This window comes from Anomaloglossus baeobatrachus, chromosome 7 (genome assembly GCF_048569485.1).
Source record: "Anomaloglossus baeobatrachus isolate aAnoBae1 chromosome 7, aAnoBae1.hap1, whole genome shotgun sequence".
In the NCBI taxonomy this organism is placed as follows: domain Eukaryota; kingdom Metazoa; phylum Chordata; class Amphibia; order Anura; family Aromobatidae; genus Anomaloglossus; species Anomaloglossus baeobatrachus.
Window position 1 is genome coordinate 250,880,192 of NC_134359.1, and position 15,012 is coordinate 250,895,203.

The window sequence follows — 15,012 nt, forward strand, 5'->3', positions numbered from 1 at the left end:
TGCACATTCGCGTGTGGCCTTTGACTTTTCCTCACACTTGCTGAGGGTAGAGCAAAGTATAGTAGTGCGCCTGTGCGGGCAGTCATTGACCTTTCCCCACACTTGCTGACAGAAGAGAAAAGTATTGGCGTGCGCATGCGCAGGTGGTCCTTCGCCTTTCCCCGCGCCTGCGCTTTACAGTACTTTACTCTGCCATCAGCATGGCAGAGAGAAGTGCGGCATGCGCAGGAGCGCAACGGAGGACACTATGTGGATGTCGTAGGAAGGAGGACGCGATTGCTGGGATAAAGGAAATATCGGGAGTGTGAAGATCAGCGAACGCCCATCAGACCAAAAGGGATCGGACCACCCAGCAGGTGAGTAGGTGACAGGTTCCCGTTAATTTGATTGTATAAAAAAAAAACGTACTGCAGTTGTGGTGAGATCCGCAAAAATGAATCAGATGTATTCTTAGATTGGTCTGGGCCCACATGACTGTGCATTAGTCTGCACTACTGTTCTGTGTTTCAGCGTTGTCAGTGTTTCTATTTTTGATAAAGTTAAATGTGAAAAATAAATGTGACGTTATATTGTAATGTTATTACTAATGGACATTGGGTTAGACCTCATTTAAGACAAAATGGGTATAAATAACATTAAAGCCTTAAAAATTCAAGTAACAAACAGAAAACTAACCTTTTTGTGCTTAGCAACCAATCAGAGTGAGGTTTTCATTTTTCCATACCTGTTTTAGAAATGTTAGCTGAGCGCTCATTGGTTGTCACGGGCAACGAGGCCTGTTTTCTCACAGATACATTTGAGAAATAAGTGAGGCCTATTCTTCATTGTTTTCTATTGTTTAATAATAGATAAAACTGTAGTTCATTCAGCTTTTCTATTATTCTGTATAAAATGAAGAAAAAAACATTACAAAGCTGCTTGGCTCCGTTTTTATCTTCTACTCTGCTGTCATCTGTACCTGCTTTTTTTTTGGCATGGATGACAGCAATGGGATGAATGAAATGCCTAAGGACATGCTGAAGCTTTTCATCGAGTCTCTGTGAATGGTTTTCAGGATGATTTTCCTCAGTTTTTCTGAATATTCACAAAAAAGCAGCACAAAAATAGCAAAAAAAAGAAATAAATATACTGAGTATATATATATATATATATATATATATATATATATATATATGCAGATGGAAACAAGATAGGACAGACTGCACAAAGCTAAATTGAGTGAATTACCATTTTTATGAATGGGGTGAAACTTTTACAGGGTTCCCCCTACCTACTATGTGCAATTTTTAGTGTATGGACCTATGACCAGAGATTGAACCCAAGGTCAAACAGCGACTTTACCTAAAAAACAGAGTTCAGGTGCTTTACGTATTCAAACCACTTGCTTGAGCGTCGCTATGCTTGGGTACGCTCGGTGCTCGGCCTAGTGCGAGCCGCTTGTAGTGTTTGATCTGCTCGCACTGGGGGTAATTTGATGTAGTGTGCACCCCCCCCAAAAAAAGAAAAAACCCCATTCTTGCTCCTCTAGAAGTGCTCTGTTTATGGCTGGCCGCACGTGGGTGGAGATTTGAACTGCCCAATTAGTGACTTCCATTGGGGTTGAGGTCAAATCTGAGTCCCAAACCGAACTTTAGCTAACGTCCGGCTGAACCTGCCGAACCGAACATCCACTGTTTCGCTCATCTCTACACATGATGTCTTTTTCAGGTGGGTTTACTTTGAAGACCCCCTAAAAAAGCGCCCAGAAAATGCTCAAAAGAATTAACACATGTATGTCTAAACATACCACTTATTGAACGCTCATTGGCTTGTATATAGTCGTTCATTTAACGGCTGAATGTCGCAGGTGACCTGTGTGCGAGGTTACTTTTTGGAAGTTAACATTTTAAGGGCTAGGACACACGGCGATTAAAACGCTGTGAGTGGAATGCAATTAAAAATTGCATTCCACCTGGATCCGTGTTACTCTATAGGGATGTTCCCATCTGTGATTATTTTCCCAGCCCTAATCGGACTAGAGAAAACAGTTGCTGCATGCTTCGGGTGGAATCTGTTTTCACTTGCACCCATACAAGTCTATGGGTGCGAGTGAAACATCGCATTGCACTCGGATAACACTGCAGTACACTGCGATAATGGCATCAGCTGGCAATGGAGGAGATTATTATAATTATTTATTATTATTCATTATTATAGCGCCATTTATTCCATGGCGCTTTACATATGAAAAGGGGTATACATAGTAGGGACAAGTACAATAATCATAAACAAAACAAGGCACATACAGGTACATGAGGAGAAAGGACCCTACTCGCGAAGGCTCACAGTCTACAAGGGATGAGTGAGGATACAGTATGTGAGATTAATACCTCCTTCTCCTCCGCAGCGCCCGCCTTCACCTCTGCAGCTGTGATCCGAGTGGCTTGACACTTGGGTTACACTCGCAGCACAGCGGGAGCCGTTAGTTGCATCTAATACTCTTGCATTGAATGTCATACACTCGTGTGGCCCCAGCCATTACAATGTCAAAAGCAGATCTGGAAATGTGGTCTTTATTACCTGTGAATAGCTGTTAACAATAACTTTTATTGGCCACTTAAAGGGATGTTTCACAATTAAATATATCACCTAAACCTAATACATTTTTCGATAGGAATCATGAAAATGCTTGTTAGTTTAGGGCAGGGGTCCTCAACCTGTAACTTGGGAGCTACATGTGGCTCTCGGGCCCATGATGTGTGGCTCGTGACTGTCTACCAGCTTGATGCATTAGCACCACGTCTACCAAACAGATATGAAGGGGTCTTACCAGGTCTACTAAACAGATATGAAGAGGTCTTCAGATGGTGACCTTTGCAAGTAGCCCCACACAGAAGAGCAGATCTGAATGGGGGGTATAGTGTGAACCCCTGGTTCTTTGTAAACTGTCTCAGCGTGATTTCTGCAGAAAGGGTTTGGCTGCCATTGTAGTACCGGTAGTAATGGGGGCTGTAAGTGTCACTACTGTGGGGGGTGGTTGCTGGATGTGGCTTGTGAGCCTCTCTCAGAGATGAATAAGTCTCTCAAGGTCATATAAGTTGGGGACCTCTGATCTAGGTAGTATTTTTGTATCCTGGCTATGGCACCCCTGGTATTCTTTTGAAGAATGCCCTACCTATGCCTAGTGCTAATGCTCCCACATGCTTTATAACTTAGTCCCATAGCCATAAATGGGGGATAAAAAAAAAAAATCAAAGAAATTAAAACGAAGCAAGCCAAAAGTATTATAGCAATTTCTGAATACTGGAGTATTAATTTATAACGACTCCTATTAAAAAAAAAGCGTTGGGCATGATCCAACAAAAATGGAAAGGGTGCTTTAATTATATTGCAAACACTGTATTCTAGTGCGTAGATATGAGCAGCTTCTCTTTAGTGGGTATTGTTCATTAGAAGCAAAATCTGCAATGCAAGTCATTTAGATAATTAATAATGCACGCTTTTGCACCATAATAGTTTCTCTATACAATTTAAGCTCTATGTGTTATTCCAAAAATATTACAAAGCCTTACTGATATAAAAAATTATGCACTTTTGGAAATGCAGGTTGAGCAGTGGACTCTTTAAGGGGTAGTCCGGCCTTAAGGAACTAGTCTGCATTCACTCTATGTGACTGCAGACTTGTAGAGTCTCACTGTGTGCGCATTGCCCACTGCCAGGATTCTCCAGTAATGGCGCTGGGAGAATGCGGTCATGTGACCACAAGTATGTGATTTGCACACTTCTGTCCACATTCCAACTAGACATATCCAATCTTTCTCAATTCACTTGTATTAAGTGATAATGCACATGTCTAGTTGGTATGTGACTGCATGTTTACAAGTCACATACTTGCAGTCATTTTCCTTGCTCTGATACCAGAGAATCCTGACAGTGTGCACTGCACACAGTGAGGATTCACAAGTCTTCAGTCATGAAAAGAGATTGCAGACATGTATGCTAAAGGCCGCTTTACACGCAACGATGTATCTAACGATATGTCATCGGGGTCACGGAATTCGTGACGCACATCCGGCCTCGTTAGCGACGTCGTTGCGTGTGACACCTATGAGCGACCGCTAACGATCACAAATACTCACCAAATTGTTGATTGTTGACACGTCGTTCATTTTCAAAATGTCGTTGCTCATGCTGGACGCAGGTTGTTCGTCGTTCCTGAGGCAGCACACATCGCTACGTGTGACACCCCGGGAATGACCAATAACAGCGTTCTTGCGTCCTCCGGCAACGAGGTGGAAGTGACTTGAATGCGGCTACTCTCCGCCCCTCCGCTTCTATTGGTGGCCCACTGATTGACGGAAGGTAGCGATATTGTTCACCACGGGCAGCGATTTGGCCGTGATACACAAACGATGGGGGCGGGTACGATCACTAGGCAGCGTGTAAAGCGGCCTTAAGGCCAGACAACCCTTTTAAAGCTGTGTTCACAAACTTTCCACATTTCTGCTCCCCTTTCTCTATGGAAGCATGCAGCTTCAAACATTCACAGATAAAAGGATAAACTCAATATCTAATTACACAGAGAGAGTTCGATACTCTTGTAGCCCTTTTTACGAGCCTATCCAGGTCATTAAATGACGCCCATTGACTATATAGAAGCTGATCAGCAGTTGTTTATTGACCTTTTTAGACAACCCAATGATCATTCTATGCATCCAGAACAATCTTTAATTTGATCGTTCTGTCAACATAAAGTATCAGGTTATTGGCAGCTCTTCTATTTACACAGGACAATGGGCTGTTGAAGACAATGATTCTATGCTTACATAACTTTCTTTGCACCCTACGAAGGAGCATGATTGCCGGTGGTTAGGTCAATAGTTTTTGGCTAGTTTCAATGGGCCATTAGTTTTGAACCGTTGTTAATAGGACATGGTCAGGGCAAGCTTTATGCCTTAAGCGGGCTTTACACACTGCGATATCGGTCCCGATATCGCTAGTGTGGGTACCCGCCCCCATCTGTTGTGCGACACGGGCAAATCACTGCCCCCGTGGCGCACAACATCGCCCAGACCCGTCACACATACTTACCTGCCCGGCGACGTCGCTGTGACCGGCAAACCGCCTCCTTTCTAAGGGGGCGGTCCGTGCGGCGTCACAGCGACGTCACTGAGCGGCCGCCCAATAGAAGCGGAGGGGCGGAGATGAGCGGGACGTAACATCCCGCCCACCTCCTTCCTTACGTATTGTGGCCGGGAGGCAGGTAAGGAGAGCTTCCTCGTTCCTGCGGTGTCACACGGAGCGATGTGTGCTGCCGCAGGAATGAGCAACATCCTTGTTACTGCTGCAGTAACGGTAATCGAGAATGGACCCCCATGTCACCGATGAGCGATTTTGCACGTTTTTGCAACGATGCAAAATCGCTCATTGGTGTCACACGCAACGGCATCGCTAATGCGGCCGGATGTGCGTCACCAAATCCGTGACCCCAACGAGTTCGCAATAGCGATGTCGTAGCGTGTAAAGCCCCCTTTAGACCTATTATACCCCACATCTTTCTATTGTATGACATCTGAAGTGTTGGCACTATTTTAGTATGCTAGAACTGGGGGTTCTATGGTTATATTTTTGGTGTAGTGGGGCTAAAGGGATGACATCCGAGACGTTATCCATGTCAATCAGCACAAGAGAGGGAAAGGAGGGACAGAAGATACAGAATAGGACATTCAATGGACTGGACCAGATAATTTACATACCTGGCAGGAGATTATATAAAGGTATTTTTGGGAGCTACAGGGGGTGTGTCAAGGGGTAACATGCACCTTCATGGGATGGAAGGCAGCACAGGTGCTACTTAAGGTGCTAGTTTTAGTTTAGAAGTGTATGGGATCCTCCTGACTCCCCCTTGACAACTATACATATGATATAAGATTCTATACTATATTTCCTCTCTAGGTTCAGAAACTACAGAACCTGATCCTGAACTGTAGTATAAGCTGAAAACATTGATCTTACAAATACCCCACCAACCTCATCTTAACGGTTCTTTAATCCTCTAAAGTCGTGGTTTATTGGTCACAGCAATATCGTGCTGTTCTCAACAACCAATCACTGGCTACAGTTTGTGAGCTGACGGATACTGGTATGGCCAGTGATTGGCTAACATGGTCATGTGTCTAGAATAACTAGTCATCATTGGCTCTCAATAAACAAAGACTGTCACGTTAAGGTAAAAGGTAAGGTAAGGGGGAAATGGTGAACTCTGATCATTCCTAATGCTGTTCCATGGGGTCCCTCACCACCCTAGATAGGTTCCGCACCAATGCACCGAGCCGGATACCTGACCCTAGGTATCTCTAGTGCTGGATCCTAAATAAGGAACAGGTGGGATGAGCTCTTCGTCAACCCCACTAAACACTATAGAAGACACAAGGTGGACACACAGGGGGAAAAAGCATGAACTACTTATCCACAGGTGACTCAGGTAGAAGTTCAGCAAAGTTTCCGCAACGATACTACAGAGGAGTACAAGCAACCTGCTTGCAACCAGGGCTAGAATGAACTGGATAATATCACCAGCACCAGTCCAGGAAAAAAGGGAGTATTTAAGCACAAGGGGAATACTAATCAGCAGCTGGACAGGAGTTTAGCTGTCCTGGTTCCTAAAGGGGAAGAGATAAAAATCCAGTAGGAAAGATACCTAGTACAATGAATACTGACAGCAGGAACAACAGAATGTCAGTGAACATTTTGTGAAGCCAAACGCTGTGACCTTCTATTGCCAGAAACCACATGACTGTGTCACCCATGACAGACTGGGACTCCAGGGTCACCAGTGCAGGTGCAGTTTAGGATTTCAACTGTGAAAATCTCTTATTTCTATTTATATTGTTACTCATACTGAGGTTTTTTTGAGATTGTTGGAAAACCCCTTTAATATAATTTACTTATGCAATTAACCAGATGCCAAACAATAAAGACATTTTTAACTGTAGGAGATCTAGACAATGGAGATTTTATGTAAATATGCGGGCGCACAAAAACAAGAGAGAGTAGAGGTAACAGAAGAAAAATTAGGAAGTCTTGAAATTTCAATCGAAAAAGTGTCTCAGGAACTTGGAGACCTAAAACAAGCAACTGAATGACGAATTATCAGATCTTCAAAACTGGTCTCGAAGATTGAATGTGAAATGTCTGGGGTTCCTGGAGGAATCAGCAGGAAAGAATACGGTACAATTTATGCGAAAGTGGTATAAACAAAACTATTGAGAAACTTTTTCTTATTTTCAAACTAAAGGCACAAAGTATTTTTTTTAAATCCCCCATATATTGGGTTCTTTGCCAAAAACTATTTTGATAAAGATGTTGATGAATACAGAGATAAAATCTGAAGACCAAATTTCAGAGAACAGGAGTCAAGATGGGCTGGAAATGCAATAAGACTCTTTAAAGGGAACCTGTCACCAGTTTTTTAGTGTATGAGCTAATCCCACCACCTTCTTTAGCACATATGCTGCATTCTAAAAGTGGTATATTATGCCCTGACCCCCCCCCATTGCATATCCCGAAAAAACCCTTTTGACTAGCTTCCGCGCTGTATGCAAATGCGTCCCGTCTGATGGGTGTCTTTGCCGCGGTTCCTGTCCTCCTACCAGCTGGTAATTGCCATTCCCTTGATACGATTGATGTGGATGTGTGTCATCTATATAGCTGGACAAAATCTTGCGCTTGCCCAGGGAGATTGTTGTTTGTGCAGGAACACTCTGCTCTGCACTGATGCAGGTTGCTGCCGACGCATGCGCAGTTAGGTTTCAGGGCAAAGGAAAGTTCGCCTGCACAAACAGATGTAAGATTTTGTCCATCTATATGGATGATGACGCAGGGCGCATCATCCACATCAATCACATCGGAAGGACAGTGATTACCAGCATGGAGGAGGGACAGGAGTCGCGGCAAAAACACCTATTGGACCGAACCGGTTACAATTGCATACAACGCGGGAGCTATTCAAAAGGTTTTTTGGGGGATATGCAGGGGGGGTCAGGGTATAATATACCACTTTTTAGAAAGCAGCATTGGTGCTAAGGAAGGTAGCGGGATTAGCTCACACACTAAAAAAATGGTGACCGGTTCCCTTGAAGGACAGGGAATATAAAAGTCGCCTATGGGAACAAAATATCAAATACTTGCATCTATATCATGGCAAAACTGAAGTTGGCCTAAAAGGATAAATGTAATTTCAGTTCCAAAGCAATGGACTTGGTAAATAGGAATTTGGGAATGAATGGTCCCATGCAATAACATGGGGTTTGGCAGGCACCATGCTAAGTAACGAGTTGGCCTTGGTAAGTATTAGGTCGAGTTTGGGAAAGGAGATTTCTGTTTGTTTTTCTTTTTTTATGGTTAAATGGTTGAACTTATTTCATGGAACATTAGAGGTATAAGGGATAAATTGAAGAGGTTGTCGGGGTTTAACTTGCTGCAATTATACATTCCGGATGCAATCTGTCTTAAAGAGATGCACTTGACTAGGGCGAAACTAATTGGGTTAGGAGGCATTAGAGGCATTATAACAAATTATATTTCTTGGTTTTCTTCATACTCTAAGGGGTAAGCATTTTAATTAAAGTACACGGAAATTCGGGCATCGTGTACAATGAATACGTAAGAATGGAAGATCTGGGGCGCTACATTGCACCATTCAAATTTGTGATTACGGTGGTTTCTCGATCTCCAGCCTTCAAGATCGAAGAGATGAAAATTATTGTAAAATTTATCTGTAAAAACTAACTCTGGAAATGTAATTTAATAGTTTTAGGGGATTTTTAATGGAGCGCTAAATGAGAAAAAAAGAAAGATTGTATCTAACCAAAGGAAGCAATGAACGAAATAAGGGTTCTAATCTTTCCGAGGTGTGTAGAGTTGGTTTGCATAGATATGTTGAGAATCAGTAACTCAGATGGAGAAGCGTTCCTGTGTTACTCCAAAACTCATAGATATAACAACTAAGGTGCCTAAGGGGTACTTTGCACGTTGCGACATCGCTACTGCAATATCGTCGGGGTCAAATCGAAAGTGACGCAAATCCAGCGCCAGTAACGATGTTGCAACGTGTAAAGCCTAGATGCGCCGAGTTACGATCACAAAAGCGTCGTAAATTGGCGATCTGTGTAACGTCAGTCATTTCCATAATTTCGGGACGACCGATGTTACGATGTTGTTCCTCGTTCCTACGGCAGCACACATCGCTGTGTGTGAAGCCGCAGGAGCGAGGAACATCTCCTTACCTGCGTCCACCGGCTATGCGGAAGAAAGAGGTGGGCAGGATGTTTACGTCCCGCTCATCTCCGCCCCTCCGCTTCTATTGGCCGCCTGCCGTGTGACATCGCTATGACGCCGCACGGCCCGCCCCCTTAGGAAGGAGGTGGTTCGCCGGCCAGAGAGACGTCGCAGGGCAGGTAAGTGCGTGTGAAGCTGCCGTAGCGATAATGTTCGCTACGTCAGCTATCACCAGATATCGCTTGTGCGACGGGGGCGGGTGCTATCACGCCCGGCATTGCTAGGATCGGCTAGCGATGTCGCAGCGTGCAAAGTACCCCTAAGGGCACGTGCCCACGAACAGGGCCCGCTGCATCCTGGACGCGTCAGGGACTCCTGACCTGTGGGGCCGTGAGTCTGCTCCACTGGAAACTGCAGGAGAAAGGAGCTGCTCGTACCCACGATCCGGGCTCGGGCGGTTCCGGTCTTGCTCTTCTGTTCTCCCTGGAGAGAACGCTTGTGACGACGCATGCTCACAGCTCAGAAAGTCGCACCGCAGGTCATTTTTCGATAGAAATCCTATCCACTGTGCAGTTACTGTATAACACACAGTTTTGGATGGAGCTGAGGCATGCTGCGTCCAAAACGCTGTGAACATTGATCGTGGGCACGTACCCTTATGGCACAAAAGTCCTCACTAACCACACCTCTGGCAAAGAAGATTTAGAAAACAAGAAGAGACTTACATCAGGTAGATAAACGCTCATTAGATGCTTCAGTACAAAACACAGGGGCAGAGGCAGTCTATTGCTGCTCATGTACATGTGTATTTCCTAAAAGAACATGAAGAAAGAGTCTAAAATAGCTCCAGTGTGAAAATGACAATATTTATTTATATTTTTAATACAGATCCTTAATTAGTTTGCAAAATTTGCTGAAGTTGAAACAGGAATTTGACGTAAAAGGGTGTAGAATATATCAAATTCCAAACTTATTGAATAAAGAAAAAATATGGAAACATTTCTGGGTGTAAACAGGAAATTTCCATTAAAGAGAAGACATTTTTAAGAAAGTGTATTTATTTTTTTTAAATTTATCCTCCAACTGTGGGGGGGGCAGAGGGGGAGGGGGAGCTGGCAGGATAGGGTTCACTCTTATTGATATATGTTTATGTAATTGATTAAATTCAGTAAAGCTTTTAAAAGAAAAAAATAACAATAAAATATATATATATATATATATATATATATACACAATATATATATATATATATATATATACTATATATATACATATATATATATATATATATATATATGAACAATTTTACAGAAGTGCATTACCAGGTGTTGGCCTCTAGGTGGTACCAAGAGCTCTTTCAGAATTTCCAACTATTTGCATTGTAAAAAAAAAAAAGTTTATGATTATGAAAAATATATTTTTTCTATTTCATTGCCTGTAACAATATCTGATTTTTTTTAATAATTAAAATATTATTAAAGATTATTGCGCAATGATGTAACAAAATTTGCACTTTTTTTATTGTCTGTGATTATATGTAAGCATATTGTTTGACATCTGGATACATTGCTTAGGTACGGAATGTACAGCATGCATGTGCAAGATGCAAATATCTGTAAGAAGAATGCAAGTGTACAAAGACCGAAATAAAAATTGTTGTTTTTTTGCATTACCATTGTACATGCAATGTCGCCTGTAATGGTTAATGTAGTGTTAAATATAGACATGCCAATGTTATGCATATGGTTAAATATATAGTGTATATGTATATGATGGTGCTGTGCTTATACACATTCACTCATATAGTCACTGTTATACCTACCATATTGATGGCTCACTGGCGGACACAGCCACTGATACACTGCAACGAGGGGTACAACTACAATAAGTGCAGGGGTTGCAATTACACCTGGGTCCTGGAGCCTCAAGTGTCCCCGAAGACCTTTTGGCCTTTATGAAAAGACCATTGTTTTTAGCCTAAGGTGCCCCAAAAGTCCCATTGGCCTTTATGAAAGACCATTGCTATTGACCTAAGGTGCCCCAAAAGTGCTTTTGGCTTTTATGCAAAGACCATTGCTATTAGCCTAAGGTGCCCTAAAAGTCCTTTTGGCCTTTATCAAACGACCATTGTTATTAGCCTACAGTGCCCCAAGAGCCCTTTTGGCCTTTATGAAAAGACCATTACTATTAGACTAAGGTGTCCCAAAAGTCCCTTTGGCTTTATCAAAGACCATTTCTTTTAGCCTAAGGTGCCCCAAAAGTCATCTTGGCCTTTATAAAAGACCATTTCTATTAGCCTAAGGTTTCCCAAAAATCCTTTTGGCCTATAAGAAAAGACCATTGCTATTAGCCTTAGGCGGGCTTTGCACACTACGACATCGCAGGTGCGATGTCGGTGGGGTCAAATTGAAAATGATGTACTTCCGGCATCGCATGCGACATCGTAGTGTGTAAAGGCTCGATGATACGATTAACGAGCGCAAAAGCGTCGTAATCGTATCATCGGTGCAGCGTCGGCGTAATCCATGATTACGCTGACGCGATGGTCCGATGTTGTTCCTCGCTCCTGCACATCGCTGTGTGTGAAGCCGCAGGAGCGAGGAACCTCTCCTACCGGCGTCACCGCGGCTTCCGTAGGATATGCGGAAGGAAGGAGGTGGGCGGGATGTTTACATCCTGCTCATCTCCGCCCCTCCGCTCCTATTGGCCGCCTGCCGTGTGACGTCGCTATGACGCCGCACAACCCGCCCCCTTAGGAAGGAGGCGGGTCGCCGGCCAGAGCGATGGTCGCAGGGCAGGTGAGTCCATGTGAAGCTGCCTTAGCGATAATGTTCGCTACGGCAGTTATCACAAGGATATCGCCGCTGCGACGGGGGCGGGGACTATCGCGCTCGGCATCGCAGCATCCGGCTGCGATGTCGCAGCGTGCAAAGTGCCCCTTAGGTTTCCCAAAAATCCTTTTGGCCTATAAGAAAAGACCATTGCTATTAGCCTAAAGCGGGCTTTACACGCAATGACATCGCTAACGAGATGTCGTTGGGGTCACGGAATTCGTGACGCACATCCAGCCTCGTTAGCGACATCGTTGCGTGTGAAACGTACGAACGACCGCTAACAATCAAAATTACTCACCTAATCGTTGTTTGTTGACACGTCGTTCTAATCCCAAATATCGTTGCTGCTTTTGGATGCAGGTTGTTCGTCGTTCCTGAGGCAGCACACATCGCGACGTGTGACACGTGTGATATCACTGCGTGTAAAGCAGCCTTATGGTGTCCCAAAAATCCTTATGGTCTTAATGAGAAGACCATTATTATTAGCCTAAGGTGCCCCAAAAGTCCCTTTTAGAACTTGTTGAGCTTCAGGTTACATCGCTGCTGGCTGTAGCTCACCAATATTCCGTCAGAGCGGTCATGTATGCATGGTTGCAGCTGGTCAGCTGCTGTGGATTGGCTGCAGCAGTCACATGATGACAAAAATTTCAGCCATTAGTAACATGGTCACCCACACCACTTGGCGTTGATGCTGCAGAAGATGGGTATTCATTATTGTTACTGTTAATGGCTGCCAGAACTGATTAAGCAGGGGTTGTTTAGGTATCTAATATTGATACGCCATCAATATGAGATTGGTAGAAGTCCGCCACCCAGAACTAACACTAATCAGCTGTTATTTGCTCCCGCGGTGGAAGGAAATAAACACTGAATGGAGCTGAACAGCACTGTCCCATTCAATGTGTAGCAGTCGCTGCCAAGTACTGCGGATCACCTCCTATTCGGTAGAGGTATTTGCAGTTTGGACGCACCTGAGCTGACTAAGAAGTTTTTGTCACAGGTGACAGACCGTCATGTGGTTTCTGGCAATAGAAGGTCAAAGCATTTGGCTGCACAAAATGCTCCCTGACTTTTTGTTGTTCCTCCTGTTAGTATTCATTGTACTAGGTAACTTTCCTGCTGGATTTTCATCTATTCCCCTTTAGGACCCAAGGGAGCTAAACTTCCGTCTAGCTGCTGACTATCAGTATTCCCCTTGTGCTTAAACACTCCCATCTTCCCTGGACTGGTGCTGGTGATATTATTCAGTTCATTCTAGCTCTGGGTGCAAGCAGATGGCTTGCTCTCATCTGTAGTATCGTTGCTGAAACTCTGCTCAACTCCTACCTGAGTCATCTGTGGATAAGTAGTTCATGCTTTTTCTCTCCATGTGTCCTCCTTGTGTCTTACTTTAACGTTTAGTGAGGCTGACGAAAAGCTCATCCTACCTGTTCCCTATTTAGGGTCCTGAACTAGGGATACCTAGGGTCAGGTATCCGGCTCGGCGCATAGGTGCGGTACCTATCTAGGGTGGTGAGGGACCCCAAGGACCAGTAGTAGGTTTGGTCAGGGGTCACCATCTTCCCCTTCCTTAGACGCAGGGATCCCCTTCCCTTACCTTTTACCGCCTGATTGGTACTTCCCCGTACCTAGAATGTTTTTTATTAAAAAAACCCCAAAAAACGAATAATTTTAACCCCTTAATACCGTACATATTTTACCTTGTTGCATATACTGTATATGGAATGGTGATAGTTCAGCGACATAATCCAGTGTTTCTGCAATGTAATGTGTGATTTTTCTCATTCAATAGTTTAATTACTGTACAACTTTCAGTCCTAGGTTATTGTACTAAGGAAGCATTTATTTATTTGGTATATTTAATTTAAAGTATTACCGCTGGGCCCCGACAGTTCTGCTGAAACCGGAGCCCCCTGGGGTCTGATTTGCAGCATCTACGAGCTACTAATTTTCACTGATTCTGTTCATTTGCCTGCATCAAAATTTCGGCTAGAAGAGTATAAAATTAGTATATTAAATATATAATATGAAATAAGAAGGAAAGATACTCTTAGAAATATTGCCGTGGATATTCAAGACACCAGAGAGTACAGTGAACGTCTATAATGTTCCTACTTCAAACATATTCAAGGGGTATTTTTTTTAAATAAATGCCTATCCTGACTATTTTACAAATCGATTCATGAAAAATAAAGTCATAGATATAAAGGCAGATCCAGATGATCATCACCCAGTGATGAGACCGAAAAGGTAAAATCTAAAATGCTCTCCATCCAAATTTCATCTTGGTTTTGTTTTTAGTGTTAGACCGGTTTTACACATCCGTAAGAACACAGGCCAAGCTCGAATCGGAATACTCGGAGTTGGCCCAACCACTGTTCCTCGAGGCCCGATCTCAACAGCATATGAAGCTGGTAAGATGAAATCAGGGAACCTTTGGTCAATCCATTGATTACGTTCTATGCTTGGATCATAAATCACGGATGTATGAGATTGATCTTACTTAGAATAATACGACACAGAGAGGTCTCTAAAAATGTTAAGTGACCTTAAAGGAGTTGTCCTCTTTATCGGTCAGTGGCAGAAGAAGACAATAGGCAAGAATCCACTGGATCTTCACCACCATCAAGAGCAACATGGGAATGACCATTGGCAACTGAATGTAGTAACGTGCGATAGAAGTACCTGCCAATCGATGATCCAAAGCCATAGAATGGCCAAAAGTCGTTCTTGACTGAGCGGACATGATTTTGTGGCACTAACATATGAGTTACAGGTTCTCTTACATTTGGTAGGGATGCTTTCCTCACTGACTTTTCAGCTTTCTTATTCTTAACAGTTATGGAGGAGCATGTTAACTGACATGTCCATCAGCCTCTATAAAAAAACAAAAAAAACACTGTACATGGGAGAGCTGCTT